Source organism: Oryzias melastigma, linkage group LG11, assembly GCF_002922805.2.
Source record: "Oryzias melastigma strain HK-1 linkage group LG11, ASM292280v2, whole genome shotgun sequence".
In the NCBI taxonomy this organism is placed as follows: Eukaryota; Metazoa; Chordata; class Actinopteri; order Beloniformes; family Adrianichthyidae; genus Oryzias; species Oryzias melastigma.
This window is the reverse complement of record NC_050522.1, coordinates 20,312,326-20,327,277: the sequence shown is the minus strand read 5'-3', so window position 1 is coordinate 20,327,277 and position 14,952 is coordinate 20,312,326.

Here is a 14,952-nt window from a genome sequence, read left to right as displayed (position 1 = left end):
AAATACTCCACCCACCCAGAAAGGACAAACTATCTTTTTCTGGTCAAGAACTATGGCCTCAGACTAAGCGGTGCTGACTCATCCAGGCTGCTTCACACTTTATTCCGAACCGCCCCGCTGGAGGACCTGGCTCGATGAAGCCAACAGGACAACATCATCTGCAAAAAATCAGAGGAAATCCGGTAGTCCCCAAATCAGACCCCCTCTGGCTGCACGTTTAACTCTGTGATTAAATGACATCAATAAAAAACAGTGATCTGTGACAATTCATTAAAGCTACAGTTTTTCATCCATCTATCAAATTTCAGAACCCACTGAATCTCCTTTGAGCTCCTGTTGGGTCACCAGACTGTTGCAGGAACACACATTCACACTTAGCAACAATTTAGAGAAACCAAAGAGCCTACGAAGCACGTTTTTGGACTGTGAGAGGAAACCAGAGTTCCCAGAGAAAAACTCTACACGGAAGGATCCCAACTGGTATTTGAACCAGGATCTTCTCCCTGTCAGGCATAAGTGCTAACCACTACACCACGTGCACCAGTCTAATGTCAATCAATCAATCAATCAATCAATTATACTTTATTAATCCCAGGGGGGGGGGAAATTAGGTGGTGGACAGCAGCTGTTACTACAGCGCTTATCGCCCGAAAAAGACACATGAGGGTTCAGACAATATTTCTACCGACCTGTACGGGCAGAAGTTAGAATCCTATTTTCTTCAGCTTCTAATTTCCTCGATCTTTTTAAGGAAAATTTACGTTAGATTCCCTGCTAGATCCATGACTTTACTCTGAACCTTCAAAAATAAAAGCTAAAAATGAGACACTAAATTCAACCTTGATAAATACAACAACAAAAAAATATATATAAAACCGTAACAAATGTCTGGTATTTTCAAATACTAATAAACGTTACGATGTTTGTTTTCTAAACCAAAAAAAAAAAAAAAAACAGTTCATAGACGTTTTCAAGTTTGTTTTTTTTTACTTTGCTAGTTTGAAGGTTCAGTTTAGTGGTTGGATAAGCTGCTTTGAGAAGTTTGCAAAAGTAGTTAAGACAGGTGACCTAAAGTGACTGACAGTTTTTCAAAATGAAACTTTCTTCAAGCAGATAATAAATAAAGCAAAACTAAATAAGCCCTGTTTTTTTTATTTTTTTATTGTCTGTGGTCCAGTACCAACTGACCCATAGGCTGGTACCAGTACATGGCCTGGGGGTTGAGGACCACTGGCTTACATAACATTTAAGACCAAGATTTTTACTTGATTCAGCTATATTTTTCCTCTGGAATATTTCTGCAGGTGCTGCAAAAGCAGATTGCAGGACCCTAAAAGTCTATCTTCAAATTTTAGGTCTTGTTTGAACTTGATGTGACTAAAAAGGATGAATTAAGAATAATATCAATGAATATTTATATTGTTATTTCCTATCATATAAACCAAAAGATGCTCATTCTTAATTTAGCTCTCAAAAGGTTTCATTAAAAAAAATAAAATTCTAAAATGAAAGTTTTCATTTTTCAAAACAAAATATTAAATCTGACTCAAAAAATTATTTTTTTGGATGTAATTAATCTTCTTTTGATTTATATTTATTTTGCTGCTTTAAAAAAACATTTTGTGTTTTTTTTTTTTTTTTAGCCTTTTCAAAATAAGTGAGAATCACAACTCATGACTTTAATCATTAAGCCATCTGTAAATTAGCAAACATTAGCTTACATGAGCTAAATGACAAACCGAGAACATCAGCTGATGTTTTGGCGTCTTCAGAGTGGGATCAAGGTGCAAATCTTCCACTGTTTTCATAAACCAGACATACAGACAGATTAACTACATGAAATCACAGTAAATGGCCTCACTGTGATGAGTAAGAGGAGCTACGGCTAATTAGCATAAAACAGCTGTTTCACTGTTTGTCCAAAAATGTCCTTCACAGTAAACGACCAGAGAGCAACAAGATCTTTACAGCTTTATTGTATAACACTAATGCTAACTTTTCAGTCAGTGCTCGAGGGAGTTTGTTAAAAGGTACTGGAGATATTTTAAAATCTTTACAATTAAAAAACTAAACTGTTAGCATTAGCTTGGGCACCCAAAAATCCTAATTTTGAAAAGTGGGAGGAGCAAAAAAATAAAAATGTGGTTGCAGAAGTGTTGTGAATGGAAACATGGTGCATTAAAGGTTCATTTCGAAGTAAAAAAAAACATCACATAACTTTTTTTTAACAGAATTTTACTTCATGCCAGAAAAAAGTCACATGACCTGAAAGGTCCAACTTCCTGTCACTGAGGTGCATCTCAGTGACAGCCCATGTCGTTCAGGTTGTTGCAGAGGTCACGGCTCGACCTCGTGGGGCCTCAACCGTCATCACTTCCAGCTCTGCAAGGGATAAAATCAAAAAACATCCATATTTTTTAGGGTCCCGTTCTGACACCAGACTCAACATCTGTGTTACAAAGAGGAGAATCTTTATTTCAGGTCATTCCAGCCAAAAAACACCACAGTGTCGGGCAACACGCCATGAGTTATGTTTAGATCTCTGCTGGAGTCATGGTAAGCGTGCCAACTGAGCATGTGCGAGTCATTACTCAGGTATGCTGGGAGGAGATCAGGTTACACTGGACTGCTCATCCATCAGAGCCAAAGAGGGGGGAGAGACGGCGACCGCAACAGAACGTGCTCCCAGGGAGCTAACGCCGGCTCATGACAGGAAAAGTGAGCGTCCGCCGGACCTGAGAACCAGTGGTTTAAACCTGATGCAGCAATCACAGAACAGCAGTCATGTTTTGGGGCTCACTTTGTACTTTTTGTTTTCATCCTCCTGCTCTGAAAACATCTGACACTGTGCCTCATCTGCAATGATCCGATAAAAAGCCGGACGGTACGTTCTCAGAAAAAATGTTCTATTTCCAGAGAAATGTCTAAAATAAGTTAGCGATGCGGAGAAACAAAGGCTAGCAAAGAGTTCCTCTGTCTTTGAACTAGCGGAGTATTGTGACACAATGAAACACAATGTAGGTTCCTTTGTGAGTCCTGTGTTCATTGATCATGAAAAAAGAGAACTCCTTTTCATTTTGTTTGTTTTCACACAGTAAAAACGGATCATGATATTTTCTATCCTTACAAAGGCAGAACATGTGGTAGCTCAGATCCAGGAGAAATACTAGTTTTGCTCCCAGTTGTGGAACGGTGGTCTTAAGGTTCACTATAGTTCAACCATTCAGTACACATGCGTTTGGGAGACAATGCATCCCACGGTGCTCTATGGGGTCTTGTCCGGGATACCATTCTTGTTGCCTACAGTATGTCAAATCTGTTTCCAGTGCATGACGCCCTTTTTGTCTGATATTCCTAACAGCCAGAGGCTGGCGTGAATCTCGTTTGGGGACCACAGGGTTTTCACTTTTACAGATGATGTTGTCCTTCTGGGTTCACTAAATCAGATCCTTTATCCAGAATTGAAAACATGTTTTCAACTCCACAAACGAAGTCCAGATGATTGTTTAAAAAACTTTTTCTGCAACTGAACCATCCTGGATGAATGAGTCTTAACAGTCTAGACTAGAGACAACCAACCAACTACAGAGGAACTACAGCGTTAAGTACCTCCTATTTGGCTTGGATTTACTTAGTTCTTTTCATCCATCTATTTTCTTGACCTGCTTTATCCCTTTTGAGGTCACAGGGCTGCCAGAGCCTAACAAGGCTACTATTGGACAGTGGCTGGATACACCCTGGACAGGTCACTAGTCTGTCGCAGGGCCATAATCACACACCCTTACACACTAACACTCAAACATCTTGTTTCCACTGAGCAGTCCGGTACGGTGTGGTACGGAACGGTTTTTCACTCACTTAAGCTGAGTGGTTTGTTTTCAAGGCGCATGTGTGGTATATAGACCGCTAGCATGTCATTGAGTCATCGTAGTGCGACGACTAGAGAAGCAACAACAATGGAGATCATCCAGAAGCTCGTCTTTTTACTGTTTTACTTTTGGTACATCTTGTATAACAGGAATTTAGTGTTTGAAAGAAGATTGCGGGCGGCTAAGAACAACACCGCCGTTGGAAATGTTAGCTTAAATGACCGCTGTATTGGTGCCTTCTAATGTCATCACTTTCTGCCAATCATCAGGTAGCTACAGCGCCTCTGTTCCATTCTACTTTTCAATGGACCCCTTGGGCCTCCCCCAAAAAGTACAGTTTGAGTCTATTTAATGGATCCATTTTAGAATGGAGACGCTAAAAGAGTGGACCGTACTGTATTGTACTGGACCGTCAGTGGAAACAAAGCTGGTTCCGAACAACAGTACGTCCGTGTCCTTGCTTAATTATACCAAAAAAAGGGGCTTATGCCCAGGAAAATACACAAGTTGTTATATTTGAGCATCATTTGGAGGAGAGTAAACCATTTTTCAACTGTCTTACTCTGGCTTCCACTATTTTAATATTTAATTAACTTGTAGCATTTTCATAATTAAACGTCTTTTGATGTGCTTTGAGAAATTATTTTTTAAAGCGTTTTTCACAGAGCTCACACACAGTATCCGGCTACACTTAACATTTTGATAGTTTTATCTCCTTATATTAGAGATGTTTGACCTTGTTTGTCATCTTTAGCGTCCACCGATAATAAGCCTCTCCGAGTTCTTCTCCTCGCCTGATGGAAAGTCAACAGAGCTGGAGGTGTGAACTGAGGTTTTTCAGGAAGTTGAGATTCTGGCTGCACTAATGAACACAAGTCGATACAACGTGCTGCTGGTTCTAATATCTGCCGGAGCCTTTGTGTGCGGAGCCTCTGGCCCTCTCGGCCTCATTAATGTGGTCTCTGGCAGAGAGGACGGGCGCTGTGCGTTCTCGGGACGCTGGGGGCGAGCTTAGATTTGTTTTTTTTTCTTCTTTTTCTTGTGTGTCTTTGTGTCTGCGTGTGTGGTGGGCTGTTTATTACCCTCTCAATGGGTTTCTGATAGATCCCATAACCCCTCGCTGGCTGACCTCCAACCAAACACAGACTTTTATAACTAGCACTTAGTCAGTTTTAGCAGAGAGCGTATGCCTCTGTGCATGTGCCTGTGTGCTTGATATGTGGAACAGGCAGGTCTTTAAATAAAGCCTCTGAAAGCAGCCTCGGCGTCAAACCCACGGAGAAACGGGAAAAGCAGCCGCAGCACTTTGAAATCTGGAGCGCCGGAGTTAGTCGCAGCACTATTCTGCTGCTCCCGTCTCGCTGCAGCCTTCCCGCCTCAAACCTCAGCAGAGGTTTGTGTTTTTTTGCGCGTGGGTGTGGAGACTGTCACCGTGGCGCTACTCGGCGGGCAACGTCTGGCAGAACAGAGCTGCGTCTGTGGGCGTCCGGGGGGCCTGTGATGTCTGAGGCGGCCACTCCGGGCTGGCAGAGGGCAGGAAATAACTGCACGGACACACGGCCTCTGTTCGGCCTGGGGGCGTCAATGCCGTGACACCTCCGGGTAAAGTCGGAGTGGATCTTTGGGTCCATCAACTGTCGTGTTCTTTTTTTAAACACCAGACAACATCTCAAACATCAGCTACAGATGCTGCACCAGAGAGCCTTTTCCAACCTATGAGGTCATAAAAAACCATCTCATGCAGATTTTGATCCTCTGTTTTTAAAAAATGTTGGCCTTTTGTTTTCTGTCTTCACCATGGTCGTTATACAGCAAGAATACTCGGTTTTAAATCCTGTTCATGAGTGCGCTCCAATTTCCTTCTACAGTCCAGAAACATTCTTCACATGTTGATTGGTGGCTTTAAAACCCTATTCCATGATCTTTTGATTAAATTTAAAAATGTTCCCAGTGGTCTTTTAATTATGACGATGTAATTTTTAGTCAAAAAAAAAAAAACCTGTTGTCATTTTGTAGGATATAGTTTCTGCAGAACAGCAGGAGTTCATTAGAAAATCACCTCTGAGTTGTGGGCGGGGCCTTTGGGGCAGCCCCCCCTTCTCCTTCCCGCTGCTGAGAGCTCTCCGTTTACATGCTCTCCTGCTAGCTTACACATCATCACACCCCCCAACCTAACATTACCGGTGTAACAAAAATGGTGAGCAATATCGGAGCTGTTACGTACAGTATCGAGCCAGATGCCCGACAGATGAGGAAAACGAAGACGTACATGGATCTAGTCGTCTGCAAGTGGATGCATCAGAATTAAGGGTGTGTACTGGCGATATTATTCATATCCCAATACATAAGTCTTGATATGATACGTATTCCGATAAACAAAGTAAGTCACTGAACTACATGTTTGCTTATAAATAATTAATTAAATATCGCCTTGGAAGAATTTTAAATCGCTACGAGGATCAACAATTGAAGTTTTGTGATATTTCACTAAATCAATATTCTCTTACACCCCTAATCAGAATGGAGCAGAGCAGGGAGCATTGGCATTTTTTCTGCTCCTGATTCACAACAATATGAATAAATACTCAGAAATGCAGTTTTTAATATTAATTTTCTTTATATTTTTCCTCAATTGACAGAAAAAGACCACAAGAACATGTAAAAAATACCCAAAACACAATTTTCTCCATCTTGTGAGTTCCTGTCCATTTGACCTGATGTAGTCTTAAAAATGTTGGATTAATCTTCTAAAATGAATAAATAAAGTAAAAAAAAAATAAAATAAAAAGTCATCATCTTTGCTGATGATGTTTTTTGTTAACTAAGATGCCACTGTACCTGTTTCATTGTTAATGAAATATGCTGCTGTGGTTTCCATAAGAGTCAGATTTTTAAAATACCCAACATTAATTGCTACTTCTGCTGTTATTGCAGGTGGCGTGATCGGCTTTCCTATTCGCCATCTTTGTCATCCTCATGTTCATCTACCACACAAGGAAGAACGATGAAAGAAGAGAAAACTTTTTCAAGCAGAATTTTTTTGTCTGCTCATTCAAAACGATCTGAACACAAAGAGAAATGCAATTTTGAGCTTCAATTACTTTCTATATGTCCTCCAGCCTGAGAAAAATACAATCTATCAATCATTCTCATTCCCAACCCATTGTTTTTTTGGCATGCTGGCTGGGGTCCGCAACCTCTGGGCCACAAACCGATACCAGTCCAAGGTAAATGGCGTATACTTGTGTAGGGCTTTCTACCCTCCTTTGAGGGCCCAAAGTGCCGCACAGTCACAGACCCATTCACACACTGGTGGTGGCTCCACTGCTGAACACTGGCACCAACCTCCCACCAGAGGCAATTCGGGGTTCAGCGTCTTGCCCAAGGACACTTCGACAAATGGGCGGGCAAGGCGGGAGTCGAACCTGCTCACTTCTGATCAGGAGTCGACCGCCCTACCACTGCACCACGGCCGCCCCACAGGTCCGCTTGCTACCAGACCACAGACAGGGAAAAAATGCAGACGCTAAATAGGGGTTCCCAATCCTCAGGACAGACCAGTACTGGGACCAGTATCCTAACCCTGTACTGGTACTGCATCCATTACCGCGTTTTGATGGTTGGGGACCCCTTTTTAATAGGAACAGCCAGCACATCAAAAAGCAACGAGTCAGGGATACCCAAAATGTCAAAGTGACTCGACAGGGGGCCTGGACCATACATCCATTTATGAGGAGTTGGGTGTGAGAATGTGTTGTTGTTAGATTGTCTCTTTCCTGAATTTCCCTGAGGACCTCCAAAGGGATTAATAAAGTATTTTCTATTCTATTCTAGATGTTTGTCTTTGTGTCTTGCAGGGACAGATTCAAAAACTATCCAGGCTGTTCCGCAGTTCCACCACACTCCATGATCTTGCACGACAAAAGCGGGAAGAGATGATGTTTCTTATCTCATCCAATCAGCAGGGAGGGTTAACTCAAATCTGATGGTTGACCTTCCTCCTGAAGCCTTTTAACTCTCTTGATGTCAATATTTAAGGCCTTTTTTTTCTTTCAAGAATTTTTTCCTGGAAATCAATCACATGTCTCTGTTTTCAAGTGAGCAGCAAAATTGTGGCACTGCCTTCCCTGGTAAAAAGGTCAGGGAGCCGCTGCTCTGAAATGCGCTCGTTTGTTCACTTCTGTTCCTGATCGAAATGACCAATCTAATGAGCAGTGGGAAGACGCCGACAGCTTCTTATCTCGCCATCGTCAAACCTGGAGACGGAGCTCGGAGCCGAGCACCTGCCATCCCAGCCTCGTCCTATTATAGCAGCGTATGCTGTTGGTTGCCATGGACACAGATACAGCGCGGTTACCGAGAGAAGCTGCATGTAGATGCGGGCATGGAGGGCAGATATCTGGACTCTGTGATAATAGGCTGCCTCTGCTGGTGGCAAACAAACACACAAACCAGCAGAAGAGAAGACATTAATTGCCAAATACCTCTATCCATCCATCCGTTCATCTCTCTATCCATCGGTTCTTTTTGAATCGTCATCTTTGGCTGCAGTAAAGCCATTTTTTTACAACTGGACCAAACAGGAAATGAAGGAATCTCAGGCAATCGAGTCTGTTCATCAATCCATCCTTCTTCTCTTTCCTCAATCCGTTCACACCTCTGATGTAAACTTATCTTTCTCTTTCTGTCAAACATTATTTCTTCCACCCTTGGCCACCTATCAATGTATAAATGCTTCGTTCCATCCTTTGATGCATCCATTCACACGTCCTCCAATGATCCATCCTTCTTTTCATTCATCCATTCATTTATAGATTTCCTCTTATTCTTTTTCACACTTTTTTGCCTCCATGTCTTCATCCTGTCATTAGTACTTCTTCTCTTCCTAGAATTAATTTATCATTCGTCTATTAATTCTTCATGCATCCATCTATTCATTATTTATCTGTTATTTTTCTCATAATTCATCCCCCGTTCTTGTCTTCCTTACTTAACTCTCATCTCTAAATCCATCCCTCCATTTTACCTAAAATGTGTCATCCCTCTTTTCTTAAAATCATCCATCCATGTCTTTATCATTTATCCTTTTTCCCTCCTTGGTGACTCTGCCTGACAGCCTGGTGCATCATGGGATATCTGTCGGTTTTTGAGTTTTTCCAAACTGAAGGTTAGAGGTGAGGGTGTTGCTCAGGGGAATACCCTGATGATGACTGTCCGTCCTCCCCCTGTTTAGTCCACACACTGGGTGGATGTTATCACCATGGCAACCACCTCCTGATGAAAATGCTGCCTCCTGCGGTCGGGAGTGTGCTACAACAGCTGGTCCAAACAGCCCCGCCTCCAGGGATGAGGTGGTGCAGTGGAGAGCAGCTCCGCTTTGATGTTGAATTATAAGTAGTAATCAGCTTATCCGGCTCCTGCTCTGAACTTTCACATTACCAGGACCGTCTCCGTGTTCCTTCTCATCAGAGACAGGTGTTGGCGGCTGTCCTCGAAGCTTATTCGTCAGAGCTTCCTCGTTCTCACTGCGTCCAACGGTTTCTGGAAAACTGTCAGCATCTGACAGAAGGTTTTGAGTAAAGTGACCACAGACATCTCAATGCTGACCTTTCAGCTGATGCCATCCTTTTTTTCCTCTGGTTTGACGTTTTTTCTAATTAAGTCTTGATGGAGCTTCAGAAACTCATGAAGTTTTTCTTCAGTGTCACCTCAGAATAGTTACGGTTACTCCATCCATCCATTTTCATAACCTGTTATCTTCCTTTCAGAGTCATGGGGTTGCTGGAGCTCATACCGGTTACTGTTGGGTGAAGATTGGAGACGTACAGGTCACCATTCTGTCGCAGGACACACGACCAGCCCTATGCACTCACACATGCACACTTTAGGACAGTTTAGAGTTACTATTTTAACCCATGAAGCATTTTTTAGAGTGTAGAAGGAAGTCAGAGTCCCTGGAGGAACACGCATGGGGAGTTTGAACTACCATTCATCCATTCACTACCATTCATCTATCTATTCATGACCATGGATCTGTCCATCCATCCGTCCATCCTTTTATCCATCCATGACCATGCATTTATCAATCCATCCACTACCATTTAGCAATCGTTCCATCCGCTACCATTTAGAAATCCATCCATCCACTACCATTTAGAAATCCATCCATCCACTACCATGTCAATCAATCTATCCACTACCATGTCAATCAATCAATCCATCCACTACCATCTATCAATCCATCCACTACCATTTAGCAATCGTTCCATCCGCTACCATTTAGAAATCCATCCATCCACTACCATGTCAATCAATCTATCCACTACCATGTCAATCAATCAATCCATCCACTACCATCTATCAATCCTTCCACTACCATCTATCAATCCTTCCACTACCATCTATCAATCCATCCACTACCATCTATCAATTAATGCATTCACGTCTCTCTTTTGACATGTCAAAAATGTACTCCTCGACACCTTGATACCTTGATGCCAAAGATTTTCATTCGTTGTCATATCATGGAAAACATGGATGATGTTGAGCAAGTATCTTGGGTTTATTTTATGGAGAGTTCTACACAGGCGCTAGCAAACACGTCGTCATGTCTGGGTTCACCAGGTCTTTCAGTCTCTCCTGATGTGGTGTACGTCACTCGAGCAGCAGGAGCTGCACCTGATGGCCATCTGAAACATTACTTCCATGTCTTTGGTCCAGTTTGAGAATTAACCCGAGAGGGGGAAAATAAAAATAAAACTGGAGGATTTTACATTATTATTGTCTAGAAATTATGTAAACAATTTAATTCATACATGCATATTAGAGTAGTTTTTTTTTAATTATTCATTACTACATGCTTTTAATAACTATATATATATATATATATATATATATATATGAATTCATATTAATCTAGCTTAATGAATTGCTTTTTAGAGGTTTTAATCAACATTTTCAGTATATATTTTTAACAATTAATGTGTTTTGTTTTAAATGTCAAACACCTAGACGATTCTTTGATATTTTATGATGTAATTATAGCATAATAAACACTAGTTACACGTTAATTAAGTGTTAATAACTGTTAACTCTTTCTGATTGCAGCTCTGCAACAAACTAATAAAGACTCTCCATTTAAAGAATATACCTCATAAGAAGTTTAACTTTTCTGAAGCTGACCGTATGTCTCTCATGTAAACCATTAAGATAGGAACTCCTCCTGTGACAGAGAAGCTTCCTGGTGTGTTAATTGGCTGAAACATCAAACATGACAACTTCATTAGAGCGTGCGCGGACAGATGGGGGCTGCTGGAACGCTCGTCTCATCTGGGAGACAGACTCTCTCCGCTCTCAGATTCTTCATCCTCTGTGCAAGTATAAATTAACTCATGTTTACTTTCAAAGAAACTTTGAAGTTCTCATGTGATCGGCAGCAACAAGTCGAAACCAGAAGATCTGCAAGTTCATGAACTCACCAAACTTCATGGAGGACAAAAGAGGGTTGTTTCTGTCAGAGGTTAGGTGTTCTCACCTGCTTCTTACACGTTTTCACATGTCAGGAGTGTGTGCACGTGTGCGCTGCAGTCGGCTGGACTTCAGTGTGGTCCAAAATCGCCACGGTAGGAAGTGAATTGCCCACATGCTGGCTGCTGGTGAGGAATGAAAACAAGACACAGATGAGTGGTTCCACCTCTTGCGAGAAGCTCTGGAGATGACCTCCATTTGGGCACTTTCATGGTACAGAGCTGGAAAACGTCTTGTGGAGTCAAAGGAACTTTTAAAGTCCTAGCAAAACAGAAAAGGAGATGGAAACAAAATCAAACCCGAGCAGGAAGATGTACCTGGTTTGGAGGTAGCCATTTTTGTCCTTCAAAAATTTCTAAGACCTACCCTTAAAAAGAAAAAGTGAAAAATTCTACCGGTACAGCGTCGGAATATATTGTGATTTATATTGTATCGTGAGAGACGTGTCGGGATATGAATCACATTGGCAGACTCTTGCTAATATACACCCCTAATTTATACATCTCCTTTCTTCTTCTTCGTCTTTTTTCTGATTCTCTATAGGGGTTGCCATATCATCTTTTCCCATTTATTCCTATCTTCAGTATCCTCCCAAGTACTAAGAAAAGGCCTCCACCTTCGTTCCAGCGTCTGCAGCTCACCTTTATTCCTCGTCTTTCCAGAGCAAACCTCCACCTCTCTATATGTTCCTCCGTTTGCTCACACGATAGACGATGGCGTCACCTACAAACACCAAAGTCCATAAGGATTGACGTCTAACTTTATGTGTCTCACATCATCATCTGGCGTATACTTATAAAGCGCTTTTCTACGTTGTTTTAAAGCCCAAAGGACTTTACAGTCACAGTCCCAACACACGTTTACAAGGGTTGTGGTAACTTGCGTTTCACCGCCCACTTTCAATAAATATTCAATTCTATTGCCAGTCAACCAGAATTTTGGACTTCCTGTCCAGGACGCTCCCATTCACAAGTCGCTACACAAGTTTTTCAGTCTGGTTGCGGGCTCTACCATACAATAGAAGCTCAACCGGTTGAACTTCTTCATGTTGAATCGCAACAACAAGGAACTATGACCAGAAGTTGGATTTGAGAGTCACGTGTGGGTAGCGTCCAGAAAACACATGATCATGAAGGAGAAATGCTTTTCTCTGCCTGGCTGGAATTCTATGACACCAAGACGGACGCACCCATACACGCCCCCCCCACACACACTTACTGCATCCCTAAAACCACCAGGTGAAATTTGGGGTTCAGTGACCTACCTAAGAACACTTTGATACATGGGCAGACATGGAAGGAACTGAACCTGCAATCTGTTACTCGGAAGTTGACCGCTCTACCTCTGCATCACAGCTACCCCACATAATTCAAGGATCCCTACAGATTCACAAATAAACTTAGTCCAACTTTTTCAAAAGTAACATCAATTCCATGAGCTAATCAGGCAAAGGGCATTTCTGTGCGAAAAGTCCTCACTTGTAACGTGGTAAGAACACTTAACTGACAACAATGAAAGCTGAAAAGACAACAAAGACACCAACATCTACAGTCTAACCCATTAGAGAGCTGTTAATATATTCAGGAGGTTTTTTTATACCTTTGAGGCCCAAAAGTTTATTACTAAACCTAAAGGAAGAGGCAAATTTGTAAAGCAAATTTGAAAAAAGTAGAAGGAAAAAGACCATAGAAATAGGTAAGACAACTGTTTTCACCACATCAAGGAATTATGTATTTAGTTTTACTAGAAATTGGGTTTACAGATGCACTTTGAACTAATTGGGGTGGACTTCTAACCCACTGGGACTGGTTCAGCTGGACGCTCAGTTTCCTGGGTGGAGAACTGGACTTCATGGCGGATGAAAACCCTAAAGACGTCAGCTTGGATCGATCCCTCACAGATTTAGATGGATCCACCATTTCAGCTGAATTCACCTCATTTGGGGTCCTCTTTACATTTCTTCTGACCCATTTCAGGTGGATCCTGTATCTCACTGGATCATTTTTCTTTGATGGATCCGTTGTCATTTGTCTGGTTCGGGTGAAGTCTGCACCTTGGAGTTCACGTGGTGCAAATCTGGTCGTTGACCCCGCTGATGGTACCTCATCCGATAAAAATGGTTTATTTGGGGCCTCTTTTATTAAACTAATATATCCTAATAATGAGATTAGATCCCACATCTAAAGAGAAAGATCCATTTGATCCTGGACTATTACAAGTGGATCTTTCACCAGACATTAGTTCGTCAACATGCAGTTTGATGCTTCCAGCTGTTCTTGTAAGCGTTGCAGTGCTCCCACTCAAACCTTTTGCACATGAACATTCACTGAGTAGTTTTCCTGATAAACGCCTCCCTCCAGAGTGCTCCGGCCTAAAAATAAGGCTCCCTGAATCATTGATGGGTTAACAGCCAGAGTGTTTCTGCGGGGACAAAGCAGGCTGGCAGGACTGCGGGCCTCAAGCAGCTGCAGGACTTTTAATGGTCTCCCTGTCACTGCGAAACGTCTTCCAGCTTTCCTGCAGCCGGGGCTGAAGGGGGGGTGGTCTGAAAGAGGAGGAGAAAGAAAGCAAACTGATGGCAGGGCGGCAGTGATGCAGCTCCCTGAGGCCCTTTGTGGAGATAAGAGAAGCTGCTTGATATCAAATGAAAGGAGAGGCTCTGGCTGAGAGAAGAAGCACGGTTTGATGCTTCAGAGTGTTGGAAGCAAAAACATGAAGAAAACACATAAAACCGTTTGCCTGAGGCTACGGTCTAGAACCTTCTGATCCAAATGAAGAAACATTCAGCTCATTAGTAAACCTCTAGATGTCATTTAATTGACAAACACCTTAATGCAACGTTCAAACCGACCTCTGCTATGTGCGATCAAGCGACCACTTCCAAACCTTGAAACGCACGTCCATTAAACCTACGTAGAAAGTTAAACAAGACTGAACTTTGACCATTCAGGGACTGGGATAGTGACCTATGGATGGCGTCCCTTTTAATTCACGGAAGTACCAACCACTTAATAATGATCATGGAGTAGAAATGAATTATTGCAGTTTGTGCCGGACCAGAATTCTACAACACAATGGGAATGTCAGAATTCCTTCACTACACACTATATAGAGTGCTCGCCAGTTTGTAGTGCTGTCCGAATCTACAACTCCAAAACTGAGCGCCCTAGAAATTTCCCCCGAATCTTGCTCACTACACTGACCAACACGTTCTCATTCAAGAGTCATCATATTTTGACGCATGATTAAAGGCCCCTCGGTGTCAAGAATTGACGTTTTGGGTCAATTTGTCCCCAATTTGGAGCCCTGGGTTCAATCCCCGGGGTGTCCACTGATCTCCATCCAGATTGGGTCCATAGGCAAGACCCTTGACGCTGCTGCCTAAGTGGGTCCCTGTGCTCTTCAAGTACAGGGTTGTGTCAGGAAGGGCATCCGGCGTAAAACTGCTAAATCACTGATGTGGAACAGTTGGTTGCTCTTTCGCTGTCTCAACCCCAAAATGGGATAAGCCGAAAGGTGAAGGTCAATTTGTTTGACCTGCTGGTTGTTCCCATTA